Source organism: Phascolarctos cinereus, unplaced genomic scaffold (genome assembly GCF_003287225.1).
Source record: "Phascolarctos cinereus isolate Bilbo 61053 unplaced genomic scaffold, phaCin_HiC Scaffold_4;HRSCAF=312, whole genome shotgun sequence".
Classification (NCBI taxonomy): Eukaryota; Metazoa; Chordata; class Mammalia; order Diprotodontia; family Phascolarctidae; genus Phascolarctos; species Phascolarctos cinereus.
The window spans coordinates 377,938,714-377,964,668 of record NW_027555847.1 but is presented as its reverse complement, the minus strand read 5'-3'; positions in this window follow the sequence as shown (position 1 = coordinate 377,964,668).

The window sequence follows — 25,955 nt, the reverse complement described above, 5'->3', positions numbered from 1 at the left end:
AATAATTACATTGTTTATGTAAATTACATGATGCTTAAATATACATATATGATATTTACGTAAGTTATTATATTAAGCGGCTCAGTGCTGGGCCTAGAGACAGGAAGTCTTGTCTTCCTGAGTTCAAATCTGGCCTCAGACACTTCCTACCTGTGTGACCCTGGGAAAGTCACTTAACCTTGTTTGCCTCAGTTTCCTCATCTGTAAAATGAGCTGGAGAAGGCAATGACAAACCACTCTAGTATCGTTGCCAAGAAAGCTCCAAAAAGGATGTCACAAAGAGTCGGACACAACTGAAAAAGGCTAAACAACACCACCACTTGGCTCCTGAGGGCAGAGATACAAATCATGGGTAGAATTGGCAGAGAGGCAGATTTTGGCTCAATTTAGGGTAAAAAAAAAAACACAAAAAACTTCCTGACAATTAGAGCTATTTAGGAGTAGAATGGGCTGCCTTGGGAGGTAGAGGACTTGGACTGGAGTCCAGAGGACCCCTGACTGGGGATATTGTGAAAAGGATTTCTGCTCATTTTGGGGTTGGACCAGGTGGCTTTTGGGGTGGCTTCCAGCTCTCATTATCTGTGATTCTATGAGTGCCTCCACCCCCCTCCCCAAACCTGCTGTTGTTTTTTTCAGATGGGATTTCTGAGTAGTGCGCCAAGCTTTTTATTCCTCCTTCCTAACACATCATAACTAGGATGGGCTCTCTTGTGTCCCTAACAGTGCGGATGTGCTTTCTTTATGCCGTCTACACTCTCTTGCCAGAGTCACTTACCTGTAACCAAAGTAAACAAATTTCTAAGATGTTTGGAGTTTGGAGTCAGCAAAATGTTATATGGAACAGAATGCAGAAAATGAGGGCGTTGGACCATGAGATTACTTCCACCTTTGGGCTATGATGCTATGATCTTATGATCCTACCCAGGTACAGTGGCAAGAGTGTTCAATTTGGGGTCAAGAGACCGAGTTCAAATCCCAGCTCTGCTACTTACCACCTATGTGACCTTGGAAAAGTCCCTTAACTTCTCCGGGCCTCAGTTTTTTTATCTGTAAAATGAAGGGGTTGAAATAGATGATCCCTAAGGCCCCTTTCAACTCTGTATCTATAAACCTATGAAACCATGATCCCCATAGGGACCAAATCTGCTTCATTAACCTCCTGCTCTGAGGAGCTAAAAGAACCTTTGGCAGTCACTGTATTGTGGGCTTGTAATGAATATCAAATTAGGCTGGGGCCCCCTGAGATCGGGCATGAACTTTTTCATTGGTGGACCCTGTGGCTGGGTAGCATTGGATGATTCATGTGGGTAATTGAGTTCTATGATTCCTTTCTAAGCCAGGAGCAGCTTACCATAGAAATGAGCCATCTGTCATGCACAATTACCCACCCCTTGAGGATGGGGAGACAGGGAAATATCCCTCCCCACTCCCCCCCCCCACCAGGGCCCACAGCCACGAGCCACCTTTCCTTTCTTAAGACAAGGAAAGAAGTGAGACCATTCTCGCCAAATGACAAGAGAGAATCCATGTGAAATCCATCCAGGGCCAGTATCCACTTTCACAGCCTTTTTAGAAGAAGTCTATCCCACGCTGAAAGGGGCAGCGAAGGGGACGGACTTTATGTCTCCTTTGTCTGAAGCTGGGGAGACCGGTTTGAGGAGCTGGGGGCTCTCAAATGTCATTTGCTTTCTCAGGCCGCCCTCAGCCCAGAGAGCGTTCCCTCTTTGCTGACTCTTTTGAGACAGGGCTGAGGGCTGGGGCCTGTCTGCCTTAGGGCCCCCTGGGAACCAGCTTTGGGCCAGGTTTCCCTCTTCAGGGCTGAGTAAGTGGGAAGTCTGGAGTCAAAGGGGAGGATTTCACAAGGGCCTTCCCAGAAGTCATGATGGAGCCTTAGCTGGTCTTAGGTGCCCCTAGGCTTTCTTTTATATGCCCTTCATCTTCCTTTGGGCACATAATACCCTGCCTCTCCTCCCCCCTCCCTCCTAGGTATCCAGTGCCCTCCGGCTGTCCTTGGTAACCTCCTGCCAAGGAGGAAAACATCTGATAAGCTTATTCCCACTGAGGTATTAGGGACTTAACCTATTTTCATTTTAAGAGAGGCTCCTAGAATGGGCAATATTATTAAGAACAGCTCACGTTTATAAAATGATTTAAGGTTACAAAGTGGTTTCTTTATAGTGGTTCTGTTATGTGGGTAGAACAATAGACATGCTGCCTCTCCTCCTTAGCTACTAACACACCTTCCTGCACTACATCTGCCCCCACTGCTGTTTTAACCACCAATCAGCTGCTTCAGGTCCTTGCTTAAAACTCGCTTCTTCCAGGAAGTCTCACTGGATTAGCTCTTGTGCACTCTGTTATTCTTCATCATCTTAGCACTTATGAATCTAATTTACACCCTAGTGCATCACTCCGTATTTGATAATTCCTCAGAGATCCGTGGCATGCTTTGTCTACCTGGGTAGGCCATAGCTCCTCTGGATCTTTGTAAATGGTGTTCATAAGGACCTAGATTGAGAACTGGAAACCATCTGATCCAGTCCCTTCATTTTCCTTACAGATGAGGAAATTGAGGCACAGAAAAGGAAAATGACTCGCCTGGGACCATATAGCTCTTAAATGGCTAAGGGTGGGATTTGAACTGAGGTCTTCCTGACTGCAGGTACATGCCCCATGCATGCTGTTCCTTTAGCATTTCTCTGGTCCAAATCTTGCAGCCAAACTGGTGATAAACCTTTCTGGACTTAGTTACATTGGTGTTTGGATGGCAAAGTTACAGTCCATCACTGGCCTGGTTCTTAAAGCCATCCCATTTAGTTGTGACAAGAGAAAGTTTATGTGGGCAGGAGAATGGGAAGTGACATGATAGATTTTTCAAGTATTTGAAGGGCTGTCACCTGGAAGAAGGATGGGATTTATTCACCAAGTACTTGGAAGGCAGAACAAGAAATAATGGGGAGAAGCTAGAAAGAGAGAGATTTTGGCTTCATGTAAGAAAAAACTTCCTAACCTTGAGAACTGCCCCCAAAGTGGTGTCAGCTGTCATCAGAAGTAATAGGTTCCTCATGACCAAGGGCCTTAAATGGAGGCTAGATGACTACTTTTGGGAGGATGTTGTAGAAGGGGTTTCTGTTCATTCCCAGGTTGGATTAGAAGGCCTTTGAGGTCCCTTCTAACCCTGAGTTTCCATAAGTCTAAGAGAGCATTCTCATAGTTCCAGCCTGCAGATGGTCTAACAGCAGTGTGCCAAATGCTTTATATAAATCCTTGACCCACCATCACTGAGATATGCTCTCTGAGGTGTCTGGAGTCAGGATATGTTTCACTGGGTCATCCACACTCTCTTCCCATGGTGCCCTGTAACTAAGTGAGGTCTAGCCAAGGCCAGGGAAATAGTCTATGGAACAGGATGAAGTTATCCAGCAAGATTCTGACCTCCACTCAGTGAGACCATCCAGATGATGGCCATAGGGAAAGGAACACAGGAGAAAGGAAGCCAATGACAAATTGTTGAAGAAATAGGGCAATTAGGGATTGCATTCATATCACCAATCTGGAGTTGGAAACAGGAGGATCAGACAGGACATAGCAATCAGTAATTGATTTTAACATCACAAGGGGACTGAGGTCAAGTTTGATAGCCAAGGTCAGGAGCAGCTCAGGCTAAGTCAGGAGAATAAGGAAATCTTCCAGCTCAAGAGGCTGATGACCAGCTGAGGAGAGCTTGAGAGTTTGAAATGCCTTGCCTCACCTGATATTATGCTGGTTGTAAGGTTAACGCTTATGTGCATAGCCCACTTGTCTCTCCTGAGTGTCCTACCAGCCGGAAAGCCAGTTCCCAAGAATTTCCTATAACTTCTTGTCCCTTTGCTCTGTATTCAGAATCTCTAAAATCAGGTCCCACTTGACCTAGGACTTTGACATTTTTTCCCTTTACTCTTTCATGTGAAACTTCCCCTTCTGTTGGGAAGACTCCCAAATACATCCCATACTCCTTCCCAACTTTACTCATACTATTTCCCCAGTTTCCAGTGCCTTTCTTCCTGCAAATATTTAACTAATTCTATCCATCCTCCAAGGCCCAGCTCAAGGTCCACCTCCTTCATAAATCCTTCTGGCTACCCTTACTTGCTGTGTGAATGTGGGCAAGACATAACTTCTCTATCCCCACGGGAAAGGGGGGGGAATTTCCTCTTGAACTATTTCTCAAAATAGGGTTGTTCTTTGAAAAGTAATTTGTACACCTTAAAGCATGATAGCAATATGGGTTACTAGTACTACCATTTGTAAAATGGGGTAATAAAGTTTGTACAGCGTACTTCACATGCAGCTTATGAGAAAAGAACTTTGATCAAATGAAATAATATCTGTAAAGTGCTTAGCACAGTGCCTGGCACACAGTAGGTATTTATTAGATGCTTTTTCCCTCCCTCCCCTTCTTATGCCTTAAAGTACTATATAAATGTGAATTATTATTTTCATTATTCTAGTCTGGAGGTTCTTAACCTTTTTGGTGATGGGTCCCCTTGATATTCATCCTTCATTTTTGAAGAAGACCGATGATGTCTTGACTTGAGAGTGAATTGGATTTAAGTGAGGCAGAGTTGCACAAAGTCGTCAGCCTTATTTTTTTCTTCCAGAGTCATCGATGTGCAGCGGCAGGACAAAAGTCAAGATGACTGGCAGTGGCCCAAGATGCAGCAGATGACCTTGGTGTCTTTGATGTCTAACCAAGCTCTAAGTGCTCTACAGTGCCTGCTTCAGCCTTTCATGACTGTTGGAGCAAATTGTTCTCATCCACCCATTCTACCCAGTGAAGTCTTCTTATATGCTTGGAGTAGACATCTCTCTAACTCACCAGTGTGTTTGAGGTCTGTTGGTTACCCTCAACCTGGTTTAGCCCATCAGGTAGTTTTACCTGTGTGGGTGTGGCTGCTATGCATGCTACAGCTTCTTGGAGCCACAAGTGAGAGTTGAGTGCCAGGTAGGCACCAAAGGTGGATAAACATCCCTGAAAAGGGCTCAGCAAGCTCTCACACCAGAGGTGCTAATCTTCTCTGAACACCCCATACACTCCTAGGTCCCTTTGGCAGTATGAACTATTTTCAGAATCATGTTTTTAAATGCATAAAATAAAATACATTGGATTACAAAGAAAACCATTTGTACTGAAATTCAGTTATTGAAATGTTTTAAAAATAAATGAACAGATGTCTAGAAATCTCTCCACAGACCCCTTAAAGGTTCCTGAGATAAGAATAGCAGTTCTAGTCTATTCTGATCCCCATGTTAGGTACGTATAAAGTCAGAATGGGCCTCAGATACCATTAAGTCCAATAGATACCTGCACAAGAATCTCATTTTCAGCTTACCTGACAAATAGGCATACCATCTCTACCCAAAGTTAAGCCAAGTCAACAAGCACTTATTAAGCACTTATGATATGCCAGGTATTGTATGAAGTACTGGAGATAAAAATAAATGCAAAAGGGACGGTCCCTACTCTCAAGAAGCTTATATTCAAATGGCAAAAAACACACGGAAAGAAGTTGAAAAGGAAGAGGGGTAGGATGGAGTGGGAGAAGATACCTATACTAGGACATGGTGAAGAAAGAAGTCTGGAGAATCAGGAAGAAAGATCAGAGATAGATGAAGGAGTGAACATGGCTGTCTGCATACATTCTTTAAAATGGAGGTTCTAGAAGAACAGACCCATCAGATGAAGGGGCCACAGGGATGGCATGATCTTCTAGGGTGAGAGGACTTGAAGTAATAACGTCTCTAGCAAGTATTTTTGTAGACTGTATTTATGAAAGCCAACCTTCTAGCTGCATATTTGGTTGAGACTTTGGGGCTGTGGATCCGCTCCTGGCGTGACTGGCTTCTCAGTAGACCACTTGGTCAAACATCTTGGAGACTGAGCACAAGAATGAGGAGGAAGAGCAGCAAAGGCTTCCAATAAGGGGGAACCTACCACCTCTTGAGGCAGTCCATTCCACTTCAGAATAGAACTAATTGTTATGAAGTTTCTTCTTATATCAAGCACAAATCTGACTCTCTGGAACTTGATCTCATTCTTCCTTGTTCTATCCGCTGCTGCCAAGCAAAAGAAACCTAATCTCTATTCCAGATGACAGAATTAAAATACTTGAAGAAAACTGTTATATATCTCCCAAGCTTTATCTAGTCCACTTTTAACAAGGACAGACCCTTCAACTCCCTCCTATGACAGCTGGCTTGTCTTTGCCTGCCCAGGAAGACTTCCTGACCTCTCAGGGCAGTCGCTCAATTATGCTTCAGGCACTTTCTCTGGCCACCTACAACTCCACACAGGTGCCATTGTTTAAGCCCCATTCTCAGTCCTCCACTGACCACTCCCTTATTTCCATCTCCCTCAACCCGATACCACCAACATTCCATTCTAAAGCTGTCCTATGCCTTCTTCTGCTCTGTAGACTGCCTGTTCCATAGGTAACAAACTAACTTTAATCTTAAACCTGTTCCTTTCCTGCTTATTCCATCTTTTTGCACTGAATGAGACTTGGCTCCTCCCTGATGACACATTTTCTTTCTTTTTCTTTTTTAATATAAATTTATTTATTTTTAGCTTTCAACATTCACTCCCACAAGTTTTTGAATACCAGATTTATACCCTATCTCACCCCTTCTCCCACCCCAAGATGGCATGCATTCTGAATATCCCTTCCCCTAGTCTGTCCTCTCTTCTATCTCTCTCCCCTTCTCTTATCCCCTTCCCCTTCTATTTTCCTGTAGGTCAGGATAGACTTCTGTACCTCATTTCCTGTATTTCTTATTTCCCAGTAGCATGTGAAAACATTTTTTTAAACATGTGTTTTTAAAACTTTAGGTTTCAAATTTTCTCTCTTTCTCCCTCCCCACCCACCCTCATTGAAAAGGCAAGCAACTCAATATAGGTTGTACATGTGCAGTTATGCAAAACACATCCATAGTAGACAGACACATTTTCTTTGATTACCTTTTCCAGCACTGGTTGCACTTTTGCTCATTCTCCCCAACTCACTGGGGGAGTTGGAATACTCTTCTTTCCCCATTGCCACTTCCAGGTTCTAACACCATCACTTAGTAACCACTCTTTCCTTGAGGTTCATTCAATCTATGTTTATCACCCAAGCAAGATTCTAGTGGCTATTGTCTACTCACCTCCAGGATACTCTACTTCCTTAATGAGTTTAGTGTCTGACTCACCATCTTTTTTTCCTCTCCAGCTCTTGCGTATAGACTTGCATATAGACTTCACTATACATATTGATAATCCCTTAAACACCTTGCTTTTTTCATTGTTCAGCTTACTCATTTTCAATAACCTAAACTCCCCCCTACCACCACAATACACACAGTCACACTCTTAATCTTGCCATCACCCACAAAAGCACCACTTCTATGTTCATGAACTGGGCAACTTCTTTATCTTATGACAATCTGTTGTCATTCCACTTTTTCCTTTGTCTTACAACCTCCAAACCTCTTTGTCCTCACATCCTATCTTTCCGCTCTTTAGTTCCTTCCAGGGCCTTCTCCACCATGCTGGTTCAATTATTGCTTCTTCCCCATTTTGATTCCTATTCAACTCTACACTATCATCTTACCTTGAGTTCCTTGCTGCCTTATTCAATGGCAGATTATGTCTTGCCAAGCCTTATCCTTTGATTCAGGGATGAGTCAGAGCCAGTTTATACTGGCTCTAGAATGCCAGTTGCTAAATTGTCAGTGTGAACACTTAAATCTCAGAAATTGGCAAATTCTACAAATCAGGACTTGTTTTTATTGTTTTTGTTGACTGTCTAGACTTATGAAATTGATGGCGAAAATGTTAATAATACAGGTTAAACTTAAAAGTGTATTGTGTTTTTGGAGAGCCAATTGTTAAATGTTTAGCAGCACACCCCTGCTGGAATTATTCCCACCATCTGCTGTCTTCAATTCTATTTATCTGCTGCTGAATGAAGCCAGAGAAAATCACAAAACTATGTTGATTGTACCCAATATGAATTTATGCTACATTGTTTCAACTGGGCTCTCACTACAGCAAGGCAATCATTTTATGCTTCTTTAATCGACTTACTCTTCCACTCACCACAGTGTCTCTTCCAAACCTTTTGGGCCCTCTTTAATCCTCCCACAGCCTCCTTTTCTTTCACCTTCTCATGAAACAGGAAAACCTTGCTTCATGTTTCACTTTAAAAATTGAGGCTGTTTACTAATAGTTTTCTCTTCTCTCCTCCTCACCTCACATTATTCAGATGCCCTCTGCAACTATCTTCTCTCTTACCCCTGTCTCACAAGAAGAGGTAGCCCTTCTTCTTGCCAAGACAATCTCCCCTTTATGCACAAATGATCCCATCACATCTCATCTTTTCCAGCACATTGTCCCATTATCATCCCCATTCTCTGACTTATTTTCCATCTCTTTCTATTTATTGACTGCTTTCCTACTGCCTATAAACACACTCATGTCTTCCCATCCTCAACAAACTTTCACTTGATCCATTTTTCTCTATTAGCTTTTGTCTTATATCTCTTCTCCCTTTTTTGGCTAAATTCCTTGAGAAGGCTGTCTACATTTGATGCCTCCACTTCATTTCCTTTTACTCTCTGAAGTTTCTGTGTTCTGGCTTTGGATCTCGTCATTCCACTAAAACTACTCTTTAAAGTGACCAATGGCCTCATAATCACCAAATCTAATGTCTCAATCCTCATCCTTCTTGACTTCTCTACAATCTTTGATACTGTTGACTACGCTCTTTCTTGATAGCCTTTTTCTCTCTAGGTTTTCATGACACTACTCTCTCCTGATTCTCCTTCTAGCTGTCTGACCACTTCTCAGCCTCCTTTACTGGATCTTCATCTAGGTCATGTTTGTTAATTTTGGATGTGCCCCCAAGGTTACTTCACTTAGTCATCTCATTAGATTTCAATTATCATCTCTGTGTAGACAATTCTTGGACTTTTTTGTCTAGCTATGATCTCCAATCTCACATCTCCAATTTTCTATTGGCTATCTTGAACTGGATGTCCCATAGGCATCTTAATCACAACACATCCAAAACTGAACTCATTCTCTATCATCCCCCCAACCCCTTACTTCCTAACTTCCCTCCTCCCAATTACCCAGACTTGAACCCTGAGTATCGATCTCTACTCCTCATTCTCTTACTCATGTCCAATCAGTTGCCAAGCTCTGCCATTTCTACCTCCATAACATTTTTGTATATGGCTTTTTCTCTCTGACACTGCAATCACGTTGGTACAAGCCATCCTCACTTCACATCTAGACCATTGCAACAGCCTTCTGTTCATATCCCTACTTCATGTCTCTCCTACTCCTTTCCACCCTCCACACAACTGTCAAATTGATCTTCCTAAATAGATCTCAGGTCTGATCATGTTAACCTCCTATTCAGTTAGCTCCAGTGGCCTCCAGGATCAAATATAAAATCTTTTGTTTGGATTTTTAAACCCTCGATAACCTGGCCCCTTTCTACCTTTCCAGTCTTCTTATTCCTTATACTATGTCTCTCTCACATACTCTGAGATCAAGTGACCCCAGCCTTCTTGCTGTTTCTGGCACATGACACTCCACCTTCCGACTCTGGACATTTTCCCTGGTGGTCCTTCATGTTTGGAACTCTCTCCCTCCTCATCTCTGCCTCCTGGCTTGCCTGGTTTCCTTCAAGTCTTACCTAAAAATCTTACCTTCAGCTAGAAGCTTTTCCAAGGCTTCCTTAATCTTAGTGCCTTCCCTCTGAGTTTGTCTGCAACTCATGCCCTATTTATAAACTGTACATTGTTGTTTACATGTTGTCTCTCTTCTGAGGCTGTGAGCTCCTTGAGATCTGGGATTTCTTTGTGCCTTTCTTTATATCCTCAGAGGTTAGAGGAGTGCCTGGCATGTAGTAGGTAGTTAACAAATGTTAATTGATTAATCGACTTCACTGGTTTTTAACACGGCATAATTTTGAGATTGCTCACCATTCTAGTCACCTTCTTCCATATGTGCTCCAGATTTTCAATATGCTTCCTAAAATGTAGTGACAAGAACTGAGAACCACATTCCAGGTACAGTATGACCAGGGCAGAGTGAAGGGGGATTATCCCTGCCTGTGTTCTGGACAATGACTAGATGGGTGACTATGCGTAAGTCACACGCTCTCAGCTTTGATTTCCTCATCTTTAAAATGGGGATGATACTTTTAAAGAATAGTATTTTATTTTTTTCTCCAATTACATGATAAATTTTTTTAAACATTTTTTTAAAGTTCTGAGTTCCAAATTCTATCCTTCCCCTTTCCCCTCCCAGAGACACTAAGCAATGTGATATAGGTTATATGTAAATCATTTACAATCAGGTAAAACATTTCCACATTAGTCATTTTGTACAAGAAGACTCATACAACAAGAAAGAAAGAAAAGAATATAAAAGAAGAAAGAAAAGAGGAAGAAGGAAAAAGGAAAAAAGAAAGAGAAAAATAATATTCTCCAGGCTATTCAGACAATATCAGTTCTTTCTCAGGAGGCAAATAGCAGGCCTCATCATGTGTCCACTGGGATTCCCTTGGATCATTGTATTGCTGAGAGGAGCTAAGTCATTCAAGTTCTTCATCGTACAATACTGTGGTTACCATGTATGATGTTCTCCTGGTTCTGTTCACTTCAGTTTGCATCAGTTCATATTAAGTCCAGGTTTTTCTGGAATCATCCTGCTTGTCATTTTTTATAACACAATAATATTCCATTACCACCATATACCACAGCTTGTTCAACCATTCCCCAACTGATGAGCAGGGGATGCTCCTTGTAGTACCTACGTCATAGGGTTGTTGTGATAATGATAAATATCGAGCTAGAAGGGACAGAGAGGTTACTTAGTCCACCACCCTCCCCTACCCTAATTTTATAGAAGAAGAAACTGAAGCTCAGAGAAATTAGGTGACTTGACCATGATCACGTAAGTACTAAGAGGCAGACCTGGAATTTGAACCTGGGTGCTTTGACATCAAATCTGGCAGACTTATGAGCTGATGTTTGCAAGATGCTTTGCAAACCTCAAAGCACTTTATAAATGTCAGCTATTATTATCTGGACACTGTGCCTTTCTCAATGCAGCCTGAGGTCACACGAACTTTTTTGGCTCCTCTGTCCCCCGATTGACTCACATGTCATAGATAGCTTCCATGTAACTATGCCTTTCCCATCCTGTACTTGTAAGAGTGATTGTTTGAAACCAAGCAGGACTTTTTAGTTCCTATTAAACTTCATCCTATATGATTCAGCCCGATGTTCTGGCCTATAGACTTGTCATCCAATATACTTATTATCCCTTCTGGCTTCACATCTTCTGCAAATTTGACAAGCATGCCTTCTATATTTTCATTTAAGACACTGATAAATATGTAAAACAACACAGGGCCAAGGACCCCTAGCACAGCATCTTGGGCCACTCTACTAAAGGCCTCAGGCCTCTGTGGTGATGTAGCAGGCAGGCAGGCTTCTCTTCCCTCACTAACTAGGTGTAGCACAAGAAGAAAGGAAGGATGTAAATTCATGTGTGTTAAGTGCATACTATGTGTCAGGTTCTATGCTAAGTGCTTTACAAATATTATCTTATTTGTTGTTAGGTAGGTGTTGTTAGGTAGGTGTTGTTAACATCCTCAATTTACATTTGAAGAAACGGAAACAACCAGAAGTTCAGTGACTTGTCCAGGACTACACAGCTAGGAAGTGTCTGAGTCTGGATCTGAACTCAGGTCTTCCTGACACCAGACCCGGCACTGTATCCACTGTACCATCTATCTGCCTCTAGAAGGGGTCAACTTCTGGACGTAAAAGAGAACACAGGGCCTGTGAGGATAAGAGATGGAGATTCCAAGGTTCACTTCGACTTGGAGACAACACTATACACCCTCAGATCCCTGACTAAAGACCGCTTGCACAGACCAGACAGAAATACCGAGATGGTGACAGAATTCCAACGGGGAGGAGCAAACCCAAGGACCTTGTCTTTGATAGAAGTGGAGAAAACAGTGCAATGAGAAACTGCTGGTTCTGAGAAGTCTGTCAGACCTTTTACAGTAGGTACTCTGCCGTATGGACCATATAGGTAAGTGAGACCCTTCAGATGGAAAGGTTGTTTGATGCCCCCTGAAAGAGTTTTCCTGATGGCTGAGGAACTCAGGCATAAGCCATTCTATGTTTCTGTTGGGTTAAATACTCTCTGTCCTATAGTCAGTATCTTCTTAATCTGGGTTCTTATAAAGGAGCTGAAGGCTACCTTGGGGAATTGAAGGGAGGGAATTGGGACAGGATGCATATTAAATTGAATACTAATGTTTCCAGACTGATTTTTGTGAGAAACTCCCCTAAATCATACCCAGGTCTTCTGAGTTATAGGTCAGACCCCAACTGACCCCCACTGAAGTCATACTGCTAGACTCTCTGGGTCTGGTTTTGTCACCATTTCTGAAACCACCCAACAGTACTATCATGCCACATTTTGGTCTACATTAGACATTTTCCTGATTTACTAGTGCAATTTCTAGTGTAATCGTCCTGTTAAAAAAGAAAAGGAGATTAAGTAGTCTGGCATAACCTGTTCTTCATGAAACAATACTGATGATTACTTCTATTTCTAAAAGCTCACAAGCCATCCCTTTAATATGACATGCTAGTATTTTTCTGGGAATCCAAGTCCAATTCATTATTACTGGTTGGAAGATACCTCTTCTTCCTTTTTTAAAAAACTGGGAATACATTTTCCCATCTCTATTCCTATAGCATTTCTTCCTTTCTCTATGATTTTCAAAAATCATGAACAGTGGTTCAATGAACCACAAAGTCTTCCAGTATTCTGCAAAGCGGCTTGCTAAAGCTGGGTTACTTGAATCCATTGAGGGCTTAAGTGCTCTTTTACCATCTTATCATTTATCTAGGCTTTCACCTCTCTGTTAACCATTTTTAGTCTATCCATCCAGGTTGAAAATTTTTCTGATTGATAGGAAAACAGATGAAAAGTAAGAATTGAGTATTTTTTTCTTCTCTGCTATATACCTTGAGCAATAGTAATTTCTTCTTGGATATCTCTCTTGCCTAGAACATAGCCTTAAAAGCCCCCCTGCGGTGTCCTTAGCGTTTTTCCTCAGCCTCAGCCTATTCTAAGATTTACTCCTTCTGCATGAAAGAAGATCATGCCACTCTTTGGGGATTCATCCTCAGTTACCTGTTCTTACTTTTATCTCATACATTTTAGAAAATATTTTAGTGTAAACCAGTCAATGAGTTAGTTCCCTGTGCACATACTTTGATCTTTATATTTGGATAGCTCGTCTTTTTCATTCTTATTGACTTTCTGTTTATCAGGAGCTCATCTGTAAAATGGGAATATTACTTGCACAACCTACCTTATAGAGTGGTTATGAAAAAAATACTTCATATATCTTGAAGTCCTATATGAATATGATAAGATATTGATGAGGTAGGCTTCTCTTTGCCAGTGCTGTCATTTTCTTTTCCAGATCCAAAACGGGTAAACAACAGCATGGAAGGAATGATGGAGGCCTCTATTTGACAGCTTGGTTAGTTTCTTCAATTAGGCAATGACCTCATCATCTTGGATCAGCTGCTACTTATTTATTTATTTTGGTGAGGCAATTGGGGTTGAGCGACTTTCCCAGTGTCACACAGCTAGTGGGTGTTATATGTCTGAGGCCAGATTTGAACTCAGGTCCTCCTGACTCTAAGACCAGTACTCTATCCACTTCACCACCTAGCTGCCCCTATCAGCTGCTATTTAGTTGTTGGTTTTGGGTAAGTCTCTCTGAGCCTCAGTTTCCTTATCTTGAAAATGAGTGACGGTTGACAATCTAAGGTTCTTTCCAGTGCTAATATTCTATGATTTACTTCTTTGCATCCTGTCCCAATTCCCTCTATGTCTAGCATAGTTGTGGGGAAAAGAAATCATTAAGAATTGTTGAGGGATGGCTAGGTGGCAAAGTGGATAGAGCACCGGCCCTGAAGTTAGAAGGACCGGAGTTCAAATATGGCCTTAGACCAAATACTTGACACTTACTAGATGTGTGACCCTGGGCAAATCCCTTAACCCCAATTGCCTACAAAAAAAAAAAAAGAATTATTGAGTGCCTACCATAGTCATACATGTGGTTATTGCTTGAGAAAGAAGGTCTGTCTTTTAGGGACCTGGCATTCAAGGGCTAAACCTCAGTTTAGCTACTAAATTCTTTCCCCATTAGGAATCCCGAGGATGAGGTGGGCTCATGGATTCCTCTTCAGTTTGAATTTGGCAGGAGCCCCAGGTCTGCCGGCTACCACAGTGGCAGCAGGAAGACAAGGGCTAATTTTAAACACAAATCCACGTGTTGTCGACATATGGAAGAAACATGAACTCTTGGTAATAGATCATATTACTCTGTGTGTGTGTGTGTGTGTGTGTGTGTGTGTGTGTGTGTGGTTGGGAGGCCCATTCAAATTAGAGATAGTAGGATCAGGAATGGGAGCCCTATGGAGTGGGAGTAGGAGGGGAGAGATTGGGTGCCTTCTCAGGGGCTCAGGATTAGAACGAGTGGTGATTGCAGACTCCTGGTCCCTCAGCCCACCAGATGTATTAAAATTTATGAAGATCAGAGTCCAGTCATGGCCAAAGCATCTAAGAACGACAAATGAGGAGAAGGCAGGGGAATCAAGGAGAGGGAGCATGTGTCTACAGTCTGGGAGACATTTGCTCTAGTCCTTTCTCTGCTTTGCATTTCCTTCCCCAGACCTGAAGTGGGAAATTAAGAAGCACTCCAGAAGGCCCAAGTATCTGGCTGACCATGACCTATTGCAGACTGACTGTCAGCTGGAGGGGGAAGGAGACACCCAGCCCAGAGAAGTCTGGGAAGCTTTCCAGTAGGAGGGCTGGAGTGGAGAAGCTATCAAACTTTGTTTCCAAGCCAAAGAGTCTGGGAGAAATTTGACTCCAACCCCAGGCCCTTTGCTCCACCACCTTTAGCTGGTTTTCAGTCTGAAGATTTTCTGTTCATACTTTAAGATGCATCATTTGTTTTATCTTCTGGAAGCACACTGTGTGACTATGAGGAAGTCCCTTAACCTTTCTGTGCTTCTGTTGCCACCTAAAGGGATGTAGGAATAATACCCAACCCTGCCCTGCCCTGCCCTGCCTATCTTTTGGGAGTATTATGAGGATGTAACAAGGTGATGAAGGCGATAGCATTCAGACAAACTTATGCACCTTCAAGGGATTAGTTATTATCAAGAAAGTCTTCGGAATTTGTCCCCACAGCAATAATCCTTGTAGAGAAGGGGACCTCCATCTCTGTCACCACCGACACCAATGGACAATTGTGTGCAGGTAAGCTAAAGAGCCTTGGGAGGAACAACTTCCTCCAAGTTCACCAGCCCTGCCTCCAGCCACCATTCAAAGGAGACTACGGACATGCAAGTTGGCAACTGATTCTGCAGCTGCCATAGCCCCCACTTCCTCTGCAGCCACAGTTATTGAAGACCCAGAAAAGAAAGTTCTTCCTATCAAAGTGGGGTGTTCTCCCAAGTCCTCGGTACCATCAGATTCAGCATCAGATACAGACATGGTTTTGATCAGTGGAAATGACATGAAAGATGCATTGTCATCCCCCATGCTATTGCACCCTAAGGACCACTTAAGGCATCTGACTTGTAGCTGAGGCTTACTGAATGTGTTGTTTCTTGCAATTAGAGCATGAGCTTCTTGAAAGTAGGGACTATATTGCTTTTCTATTTGTAACCCTAGCTCTTAGTATAGTGTATTGAATATAATAAGTGCTTAATAAATGATTCTACTTCTATTTGCTCATTCATTTATTCATATTTATTTTTTCATTTATTCAAAACCTCATGGAAGGTCTCCAAGGGAGGGGAACCTGCCGCCTTGAGGCCATATGGGGCCCTCTAGGTCCTAAGTGCGGCCCTTTGGCTGAAATCATTTTTGTTCTGTGAAGTTTGGATTCGGTCAAAGGGCCACCCTTGAGGACCTAGAGGGCCACAAGTGGCCTCGAGGCTGCAGGTTCTCCACCCCAGTCTAGGCTACTCTATAACAGAGTGAACAACAAAAGAAAGACAGAAGCAGTGGATTATCCATGCTGAGGTGAGGGGGCACTGATGCAGATCATTTGAAATGCCCGTAACACTCCAGTGGAAAGATGTGATGAACACTAATTCTGCCTAAGTGATTCTCAATAGAGGCCATGTGTTTATTTCCTGGCTAACCTTCCTCTCTCTGTCCACATCTGCTCTGAGCCACACTGTAGGACACATGAAACAAGATTACTATTGAGAACAGGATTCTGGAACAAACTCTGAGTACTCTTGGAAATTGTGAGAAGAGGGAAGATCAGTGAGGGTGGGGTGGCCAGGAAAGGCTTTATGGAAGAGAGGGACCATATGAAGTTAAAGTATTTGGAGCTGGAGAGGACCTTGGAGACCATTGAATCCAGTGCTCTTACTTTATAGACATGGAAATGAAGACCTGGAGAAATGAAATGATTTCCCCAAGGACTCTGAAGCAGTGAGCTGTAGAGCTGTGGTTTGAACACAGGTCCTCTGACTCCAAATCTGTTGCTCTTTCCACTCTGTTCCTCTGAGGCCCATTGGCTCGTTGCACTGAGTCTCCAGCTAATGTTTCCCCCCCTAAGTACACAGACATAAATGTACATGGCTGCTTAGGCAGAGGTGGAGTTGGATTGGATTCTGCTGGACCATTGAAGGGCATGAGATGGAAGGCCAGTCTTTTTCAGCATATACAGAGGATATGAAATAAGTGCCTGGCCTCTCCCTCCCTATGATAGCTGGATCATCTGGTTGTCATTGGGATTTTTGCTTATATTTAAATGTAATCCCTGGCCTGCCAAATCAAGTCAACTAGCATTTGTTAAGCACTATTTGTGTCAGGTTCTGCCGCATGGCTACGTGGCTGCAATTTGAATATAAGTGCCTTGTAGATAGGGACTGAGTCCTGTGCTTCTCAAATATTGGTATGGGCACACAGGAGGTGCCCACTAAATACTCCTTGATTGACTTACTAAGCCATTGACAAAAACAGGGGAATTACTTGGGGTGGGCAACTGAAGTGGAGTTGGAACAGGGAACTCATAGTTCAGGAGTACAGTACTTTTCTACTATGCCTATGCCCAAATGAAATAAACCAGTAAGTAGTTAGGTTATTAAACCAAAAAATAATTTCTGTTTCAAGCTTAAATCCTACTTTCTCATGTAGGCTTCCCTGAATAATGATGCAAATTCCCATTTCTATAATGCTTTAAATTTTATAAAACATTCTTTTTTTTTCTTTTCAAAATCCTCATGAGATATTGATAGTATTGTTAACTCCATTTTACACAGTAGGAACATGAGGCTTAGAGAGATTAAGTGGCTTCCCTAATTCATACAGCTAGTAAGTAGAAGAGCTGTAGGATCTTGAATCCGGATCCTTGGACTCCAAATTCAATGTTCAGAAGAACAGAATTTTAAAGGACTTTCCCAGTTTCCCCACTCCCACTCCCAGCTGCAAGCCTTCCCTTCTAAGTTTACTTTGTGTCTGCTCTGTATCTTGTATATATCTATCTATAAAATAGATAAGTAGCTAGATAGGTAGATAGAAAAATAATTTATTAAGTGCTTATTATATGCCAGGCACTGTGCTAAGTACTGGAATACAAATAAAAAACAATTAAGACAGTCCTTACCCTAAAGAACTTAAATTAATGTAACAGGGAAGGGGTGCTGGAAACACATAAAGGAGTGCTGGAAAGGAGTGTGTGTGTGTGTGTGTGTGTGTGTGTGTGTGTGTGTGTGTGTGTGTGAGAGAGAGAGAGAGAGAGAGAGAGAGAGAGAGAGAGAGAGAGAGCACATGGTGTGTAGGGAGTGTAGTTGGAGATATCCAAGAGGTACTGTTGAAGCCTGAAATGGAGTAAGATGAGACAAAAGATGACCTATCAAAGCCCAGAGCGGTTCCAGAGTCAGAGTCCAATTTTCTGGTGAGATGGGAGTGGAGGTGGTGGTTGGATTGGAGTTGAGTGGAGAAAGCATGGTTGGAGATGTCTGAGAAGTGCTGGAAATCATCTCCTCCACTAGAATATAAGCTCCTTGGAGTCAGAGACTATTTCCATACTAATCATTCTTCCACATGAGAGGCTTTTAGATATCTGAAGGCAGCTACTAAGTCCTTGCTGAGTCTAATCTTCTCCAAGCTAAACATTTTCATTTTTCTCAACTAATTCTCATGTGATATAGCTTCGCGACCCTTCATCATCTTTGTTGCTTTCTTCTGTACATTCTTTAATTTATCAATATCCTTCCTGAAATATCATGCCTAAAAGTCGAACACAATATTCCAGATGAGGTCTAATGAGAATAGGGGACAGCAGGATTATCCCCTCCTTATTTCCCCAAGCTAGGCTTCTCCATGCAGCCCACAGACATTTAACATTTTTTGGCTGCTGTCCCATCACAGTGCTTACTCACATGGAGTTTTCTGTTCTCTAATCCCAACCCTCCCCTCCCCAAATCCTCAATCACTTTTAGACAAACTGCTTTGTAACCATATTCCCTCCAATTTGCACTTCTGAAGTCGCTTTTTTAAAAAAATACAAATGTAACACTTTACATTTATCCCTATTCTATTTCATTGTATTAGATTTGGCCCAGTGTTCTAGCCTGTAAAACCTTTTTTGAATTCTCTCTCTGCTAGGTGGTACAGTAGATAGAGAACTGGTCCTAGAGTCCAGAAGGTTTGAATTCAAACTTGTCCTCAGGTACTTCCTGCCTGTGTGATCTTGGGCAAGTCACTTAACTTTTATCTGTCTCAGTTTCCTCAACTACAAAATAGGGATAATTATAGCATCTACTTCCCAACATCGTTGTATCAAATGAGATAGTGTTTGAGAAGAGCTTTGCACAGTGCCTGGCATATAGTAGTGTGGTGGATGAAAGAGGAAATGATTGAGGAAACAAAGGTTCTATTTTCCAAGTGTGTCTTTTTATTAAGCAATGCATGGTAATTACCCAACAGATGGGGACCAGACCTCCTCAGCCTAGGTCTGGACCCCGAATGCAAGGAGAGATAGATGTTCATACATTAAAAATAATTAATCAAATAAGACCAATTAATTAAAAGAAAACAATTAACCAGGATACAAAATTGGGTAGTCTTATTTCTAATTGGAGGAAAGATTAGAGACTTTCAGAGTTGAGAGGGGAAGAGTGAACAGGTACAATTCCCTGAATTCAGAAAAAAAGATGTCCTACTCCCTTCAGGTATCTGAATTAATGAATCAAATATGTATGAATAATGTATTTATTTCATACAATTAATTCATATAAATGAATTAATTAATAAAAATAACTAAAAAGAGAGAGTTCTCTAGGTATGGGAGATGGCCAGTTGCAAAAGCATGGAGAGGAGTAAAGGGGCAAGGACCAAAGAGAGGAGAATTTGCCTAAATCAGAGAGTGTTAGAAAAGCAATAATTATAATGAGACTGGAAATTTAGGTTGGGGCCTGGTCTTGAAAAGCTTTAAAAGTCAGAGAGAGAAGTTTTTATTTTACTCTAGAGGCAATGGAGAGCCATTGGAGCTTACAGAGTAGGGGAATGACATGGTCAGGCCTGTGCTTAAGGAAAATCACTTTGGCAGCTATGTGAAGGGTGGATTAGAGAGGGTAGAGAAGAGTCAGGCAGACCAGTTAAGAGACCATTTCAATAGTCCAGGTGAAAAATGGTGGGTCCTGGATGGGTCTGTGTCAATGGAGAGAAGAGGTTGACTGTGAAAAAAGTTATGAATGTAGAAATGACAGATGTTACAACTAATTTGATATGTGAGGAGAGGGGCAGTGAGGATTTGAGGATAGCCCTGAGGTTACAACCTGGGAAACTGGAATAATGGTGGTGCCTTGAACAGATATTAGGAAGTAGATGGGAGCATTTTTGAGGGAAAGACAATTCTGTTTTAGTTATTTTGAGTTTGAGATGCCTCCAGGACATCCAGTTTGAATTATCCACATTCTTCCCTTTTTAATGCTCTTCCAATTATTCTGATTACTCAGTTAAATCATTGGATGCCTATTAATCTCCCTTTTTTCAAGGAGCATGTGCTCACTATGTTAGCATCAAGGAAAAGATAATAGTAACTATTTGAAACCAAGAATCCTGAATTCCAAATCAATAGGGTTTTTTTTTCTGCCCTTTCAGTAAAAATACATGATGACTTCATTGCTGGTAGACTGATCATTGATCCCTGTCATAGCTGCCTCTGAATGCTAAAAGTACTTAATTACATCACTGGGCCATCCCCTCAGATTTTTCCATCAGAAAGTAGCACAGCCTGTTTGTTTTCTGTGTCCTGGCCACAAGATCCCCATTTGAATCACTTAACCCTGATTGCCTTCAAAGAAGAAGAAGGAGAAGGAGGAGGAAGAGGAGGAGGAGGAGGAAGAGAAGAGGAAGAAGAGGAGGAAGAAGGAGAAGTAGAAGAAGAAGAAGAAGAATGAGAAGAAGAAGAAGAAGAAGAAGAAGAAGAAGAAGAAGAAGAAGAAGAAGAAGAAGAAAAAGAAAAGAAGAGGAACAACAACAACGACAATCCCATTTGAGGAAATGAAAGCCAAAACAAATTCTGTGATTTGTTCAAACCTTAGGCTTGGCTCGCCAAACTAGAGGCAGAGATCACATTCAGGCCCTTGGCTTTAATCCAGATGAGACAAACCAGGCCTGCTACATTGACATTCTCTGCCTCCTTAATTAGCCTAGTCAGGCCAATCTCCATAGGTCAAAGTCCATTAAAACAGAGAAAAGAACCCTGAATCTGGAACAAGAATCCATAGCTGGACCAAGAATTGGACCCTGTTGATGAGGCTAAGGAGTATGCTTGTACCTGTTCTAAACAGCCACATTCAGGATGAGATTCAGTGTCAGGCGCTAGACAGTAATAATGTCAGAAGGGACCCTCCAAGAGTAAAAGTTAAGTTCTTTATTTTCTCTCTCCCAACTTTGTGTGTTTACTTTCTAACCTCATTCTGTCAGTATCCCCCTGGGCTATATTCCATGAACAAATGGATTGTAAGCTCTTCAAAGGCAAGGCCACATTGTGGTAACCTCAGTACACTGCCCACTCCTATGGGTAGTACAGATCAATGTTGAATTCCTGCTTGCAATGGCTAGGAGGATGAAGAATGTCTTTAGTCAGAGCCATCTCTAAGGTACAGTGATTGGGATGGCCTTACACTATTAGGAGTTAATCCAATATTTGCTAAATGACAGTCATTTGAAGGGGATAGGAACTAGTGTTGTCATTTCGTTGATAAAGGGACACTCAGATAAGCAAACTCTAGGAATGCAGATTGGTAGCTTCTCTGCAATTTATAATCTCAGAAGAGGTCCTTTGAAGGTCCATCAGAAGTTAAAGAAAACAGTAAGTTGAGTGAAGATAACACTAAAATCCAACAGAGTTCTGGCTAAACACAAGGGCCAATGTTGATTCCAAATCACTGATATTAAGATACACTTGTTTCCTTTCTGTTCAGAAACAGTAAATTCTAGAAGCAGAAAGTTACACATGTGCTTAATGGCAATTACTTTTATTACTTGGTTTTGCTTAATTATTTTAAACAAATTTAAGCAATTTTAGGCTTTAAGCAAATTTAAGCAAATTAAATTATTTAAAGATTTTGCTTAATTATTTTATAGGAAGGCCCAGTGGGAGGGTGGTGTTTATTGAGAAATGATTGATGTCAAAATAAAATGTATCAACAAAAAGTTTAAATAAGACGGAACAAAGGAAGAAAGAGAGAGAGAGAGTGGAGCAGAGAGAGACAGAGAGACAGACAGACAGACACAGAAATGATGGCAAAGAGGCTTTGAGATGCTGTCATGTCACTGGAAAGAGAGCATTGGTTTAAGACTGTTTAGGGACAGCCCCATTGCCTGAGGGGGAGTGATTGCATTGTTCCAAATATAGTCTATTCAAACTTATAGATTAACTTCAAATTTAGGTAGTATAACTGTCTGTCCTGCATATAGGGTGGATACCAGAGCTAACTGTTCCCTAATTTCCTTCTAAAAACCATTCCTCAACACTCCCTGCCCCCTTCCCAGCTGCAAGGGGAGCCTAACAGATGTCAAGGCAGCTGAGGATTTGAAAACAGGGTCCTCCTGTGTAGTGCTCAGAGGGTTCTAATCCTCCCTGCTAAGATCTAGCATCTGGCATGAGCCTAGAAGCCTTTAAGGCGGGGATTACAGGCCCCACAGACTTCATCTTCTTTGAGGAACCACGCTGGTACTGAGATCGACAGCTGGGGGATGTTGGAGCTGGAAGGAACTTCTAAGTTTATCCAGCCCAACTCCCCAGTTCAGGAAATGGGAATCCAGAGAGTTGCCTGAAGTTAAGCAGCAAGTCAGTGGCAGGGCCAGAATGACAACCCAGGTCTTCTGACTCCCATGCCAATGTCCTGCTAGGAATTTAGAAAGCTAGGTTGGATTTGGTCAGCAGGGTCAGCGAGAGTTTAAATGATAAAACACAGGAAATTTGTTTTTAGGCTCTTTTCAGCTTTCCCTATATGTCTGCCTTTCTTTGACTCAGCTACCTCCTAGTACCTGGCATCCCAAGGTCTCCCACAAACAATCTTGTAAAACCCGTGCTCTGGGAACCTGTCATCGCCTGTTTCTCTACCAAAACCTTTTCCCAGCTAGGCTGTTACTAGAAAGAGAGTTGATAAACTAATTCACATCAAGGCACCACTGATTAATAATAACAGTGTATCACTCTACCTGGGAGCATTTGCACGTTAAGTCCTACCAAAGAAGCCACAATGGGGGAACTTCAGGCATGGGGGCACGCTGTTGGGGAGATATTTTTGTTAAGGAGGCTCTCTTCAAATCACACTAAATGTCCAATGTGGTAGCTTGTAATTTCTACTGTTGTGAAAGGCTGAGGCTGGGGGATCACTTGAGCTTGGGAGTTCCGAGTCGCAGTAGGGGTAAAGTCCATCTGGTAGTCAATCTAAGTCTAGCACAAATATGGTGAGCTCCTGAAATGACTCAGGTCAGAAATGGAGTAGGTCAAAAGGCAAAAATCCTTTGTTCTGTGAAGTTTTGATTCAGTCATAGGACTGCACTTGAGGACCTAGGGGGTCACGTATGGCCTCGAGGCTGCAAGTTCTTTACCCTTGGGACTCAAAACATTTCAATAATCAGATTGGGCCTGTGAGTGGCCACTGTATTTTCAGCCTGAGCGAGATAGGGAGACCCAGTCTCCTTGTACCCACCACTCCCCCCAAATAAACAAACAAATGAACAAATAAAAAATGAATGAATGAATGAATAAAAAATCAAACTAGGCAGAGGGTCTTTTTTCCTAGAGGGAAAACCACCAATCATGGGGAAATAGATTGCTGGTACATAGAAGGATAAAACAGGTTACCTTAAGAAATAGCAGATGTAATACCATGGAATCACAGAATTTTAGAGTCAGAATAGACCTCAGGGACATCCCATCCAACCTAAGTTGGAAAAAGAATCTTTTCTAAAATATGGAGAATGTGATAATCAGTTATGCAGATTTTGTTTCAGGTCCTTCAATGCAAGGGAAAAGGAGGAGACCTGGGGAGGAAAGATGGAGGGTGAGAAGACACAAGGGGGAGGGAGGGAGATACAGGGGGCAGGGGGAGACACTGGGGTGAGGGACATGGTGGGGGCAGGACCCTCGACCTTCTGGGGCAGCCCATTCCACTTCTGGACAGCTGTAATTATTACTAAGCTTTTCCTGACATCAAATCTGAGTTGACCTCTTTGCAACTTCCAGCCCTTGCTTCTGGTTTTTCTGGGACCAGAAGGAATGAATTGAATCCCTTTCCCACATGACACTTTAAATATTTGATGATCACTATCATGTTCCCCCTCAGGACGTCTCCGGGTTAAACATCCTTAGTTTCTTCTACCAATTCTCGTATTGCATGGACTCAATTTCCTTTGCCACCTTGGTAACTTTCCTTTGGATGTTCCCTTGCTTACCAATAGTCTTCTTAAAATATCATGCTCAGTGAAGAACACAATGCTTCATGTATAGTCAGAACAGATATGGTAGTACCATCTCCTCCTTATTCCAGTACTTAGCACAGTGCCTGGCACATAGGTAGTGAACACATGCTGGTTGAGTGACTAACTAGAAGCTAGGCCTTTCATAATGTAGTCCAAGATTCTATTAGTTTTTGTTTCGCTTTGTTTTGTTTTCCATAATACTGTTGACTCATTTTGAGCTTTGAGGTCAACTAAAACCCCAGTCTTTTTCAGATCAATTGCTGTCTAACTATACATCTTATACTTAAGAAATTGTTTTTTCACATTAATCCCTGTTAAATTCCATTTTATTAGATTCAACCCAATGTTTCCTAGACTTGGAGAGGAAAGTCATCACCTAGGACAATGCCTGACACACAGGAGGCATTCAATAAATGCTTATTGACCGACTAGCTGACCTCTGAGATTATCTAGTCCTCTTCCTTTTTACAGATAAAGAAACTGAGGTTGGAGAGTTAAGTGACTTTCTTAAAAATGTTTCAATTTGTCAAAATCTTTTTGGATCCCAACATTGTCAGCCAGTGTATCAGTCATCCCCTCATAGCTTTGTGTCACTGGCAAATGTGATGAAGAAGGGATTGGTAAAAAAGGTTAAACAGATTAATGGATTCTGAGAGTTAGAAGGGATGTTAGAGGCCATCGAATCCTACTGTTACATGAAGGAATCTTCATTGCAACATCCCCGACAAGTGGTTGTCTCATCTCTACTTGAAGAACTCCAAAGAAGGTAAACCCAGAGACTCCTGTGTTGGCCCATTGCACCTTTGGGCCCCTGACATCAAGCTTAATTTGAACTCTTTCCCACTTCTACCCATTGCTTCCAAGTTCTGCCCTCTCTGGACAAACAGAATAAGTCTAATCAATCTTTACAGGCCAGCCCTTTAATAGCTACCTGAATGCAGTTTCCTGAATGCAGTTAACATGTTCCCCCAAGTCTTTTTCACTCCAGGCTAAATGTAGCCAATTCCTTCAATTGATCTTTATATGTCATGAACTCAAGACCTTTGCCATCTTGGATGCCCCTTTTCTGGATACCCTTATGTTTATCAATGTCTTTCTTAAATCATGGTGCCCAGAACTGAACACAATACTCCAGATAAGATCTGATAGGGGAAGGGTTGATGGGTTGAATCTAATACAGTGGAATAATCACTTCCCTGTTACTGGAAACTAGGCCTCTACCAATGCAGCCCAAGGGGGCTGTGACATCATACTACTGACTCATGTTGAGCTTTCAGTCTTTGAAGACCCCTAGATCCTTCTCAGAACATCTGCTGTCTATTTGTGCTTCTCCCAGCACAGGACCAAACACAGATCCCTGTTTGTCAGACTCCTGAGAAGCTGACATCAGGGCCATTAATGATTATTCTTTGGGTCATACCATTCTGACTCCATCAAATTGCACAATCATTTAGTCTTAGACCATATGTCGCCTTTGCCGTAAGACCAAGATTTGGGGAGCAGAGGACTGCTACCACAAAGAGAGAATCCCAGTGGGGAGGTGGTAGAACAGATAGGATTATAGCTCTCGAGCTGGCTTCAGAGGCCATCTAGTGCAGCCCTTTCATCTTATAAATGAGAAAACTGAGGCTCAAGAATATCATGAAAGACTCTGTCATTACCTAGTGACATCCCACAAGAACGATTGAACCAAAAAATGTTAGAGCTGAAAGGACTTTAGAAGACCATCTAGTCTAACCCTTTCAATTTTATTTTATTTTAAATTATTTTAAAGGTTTTTTTATTCATGCTCTTTCCCACTCCCTTCATTTTATGGAAGAGAAGACATTTGCAAGGACATGGT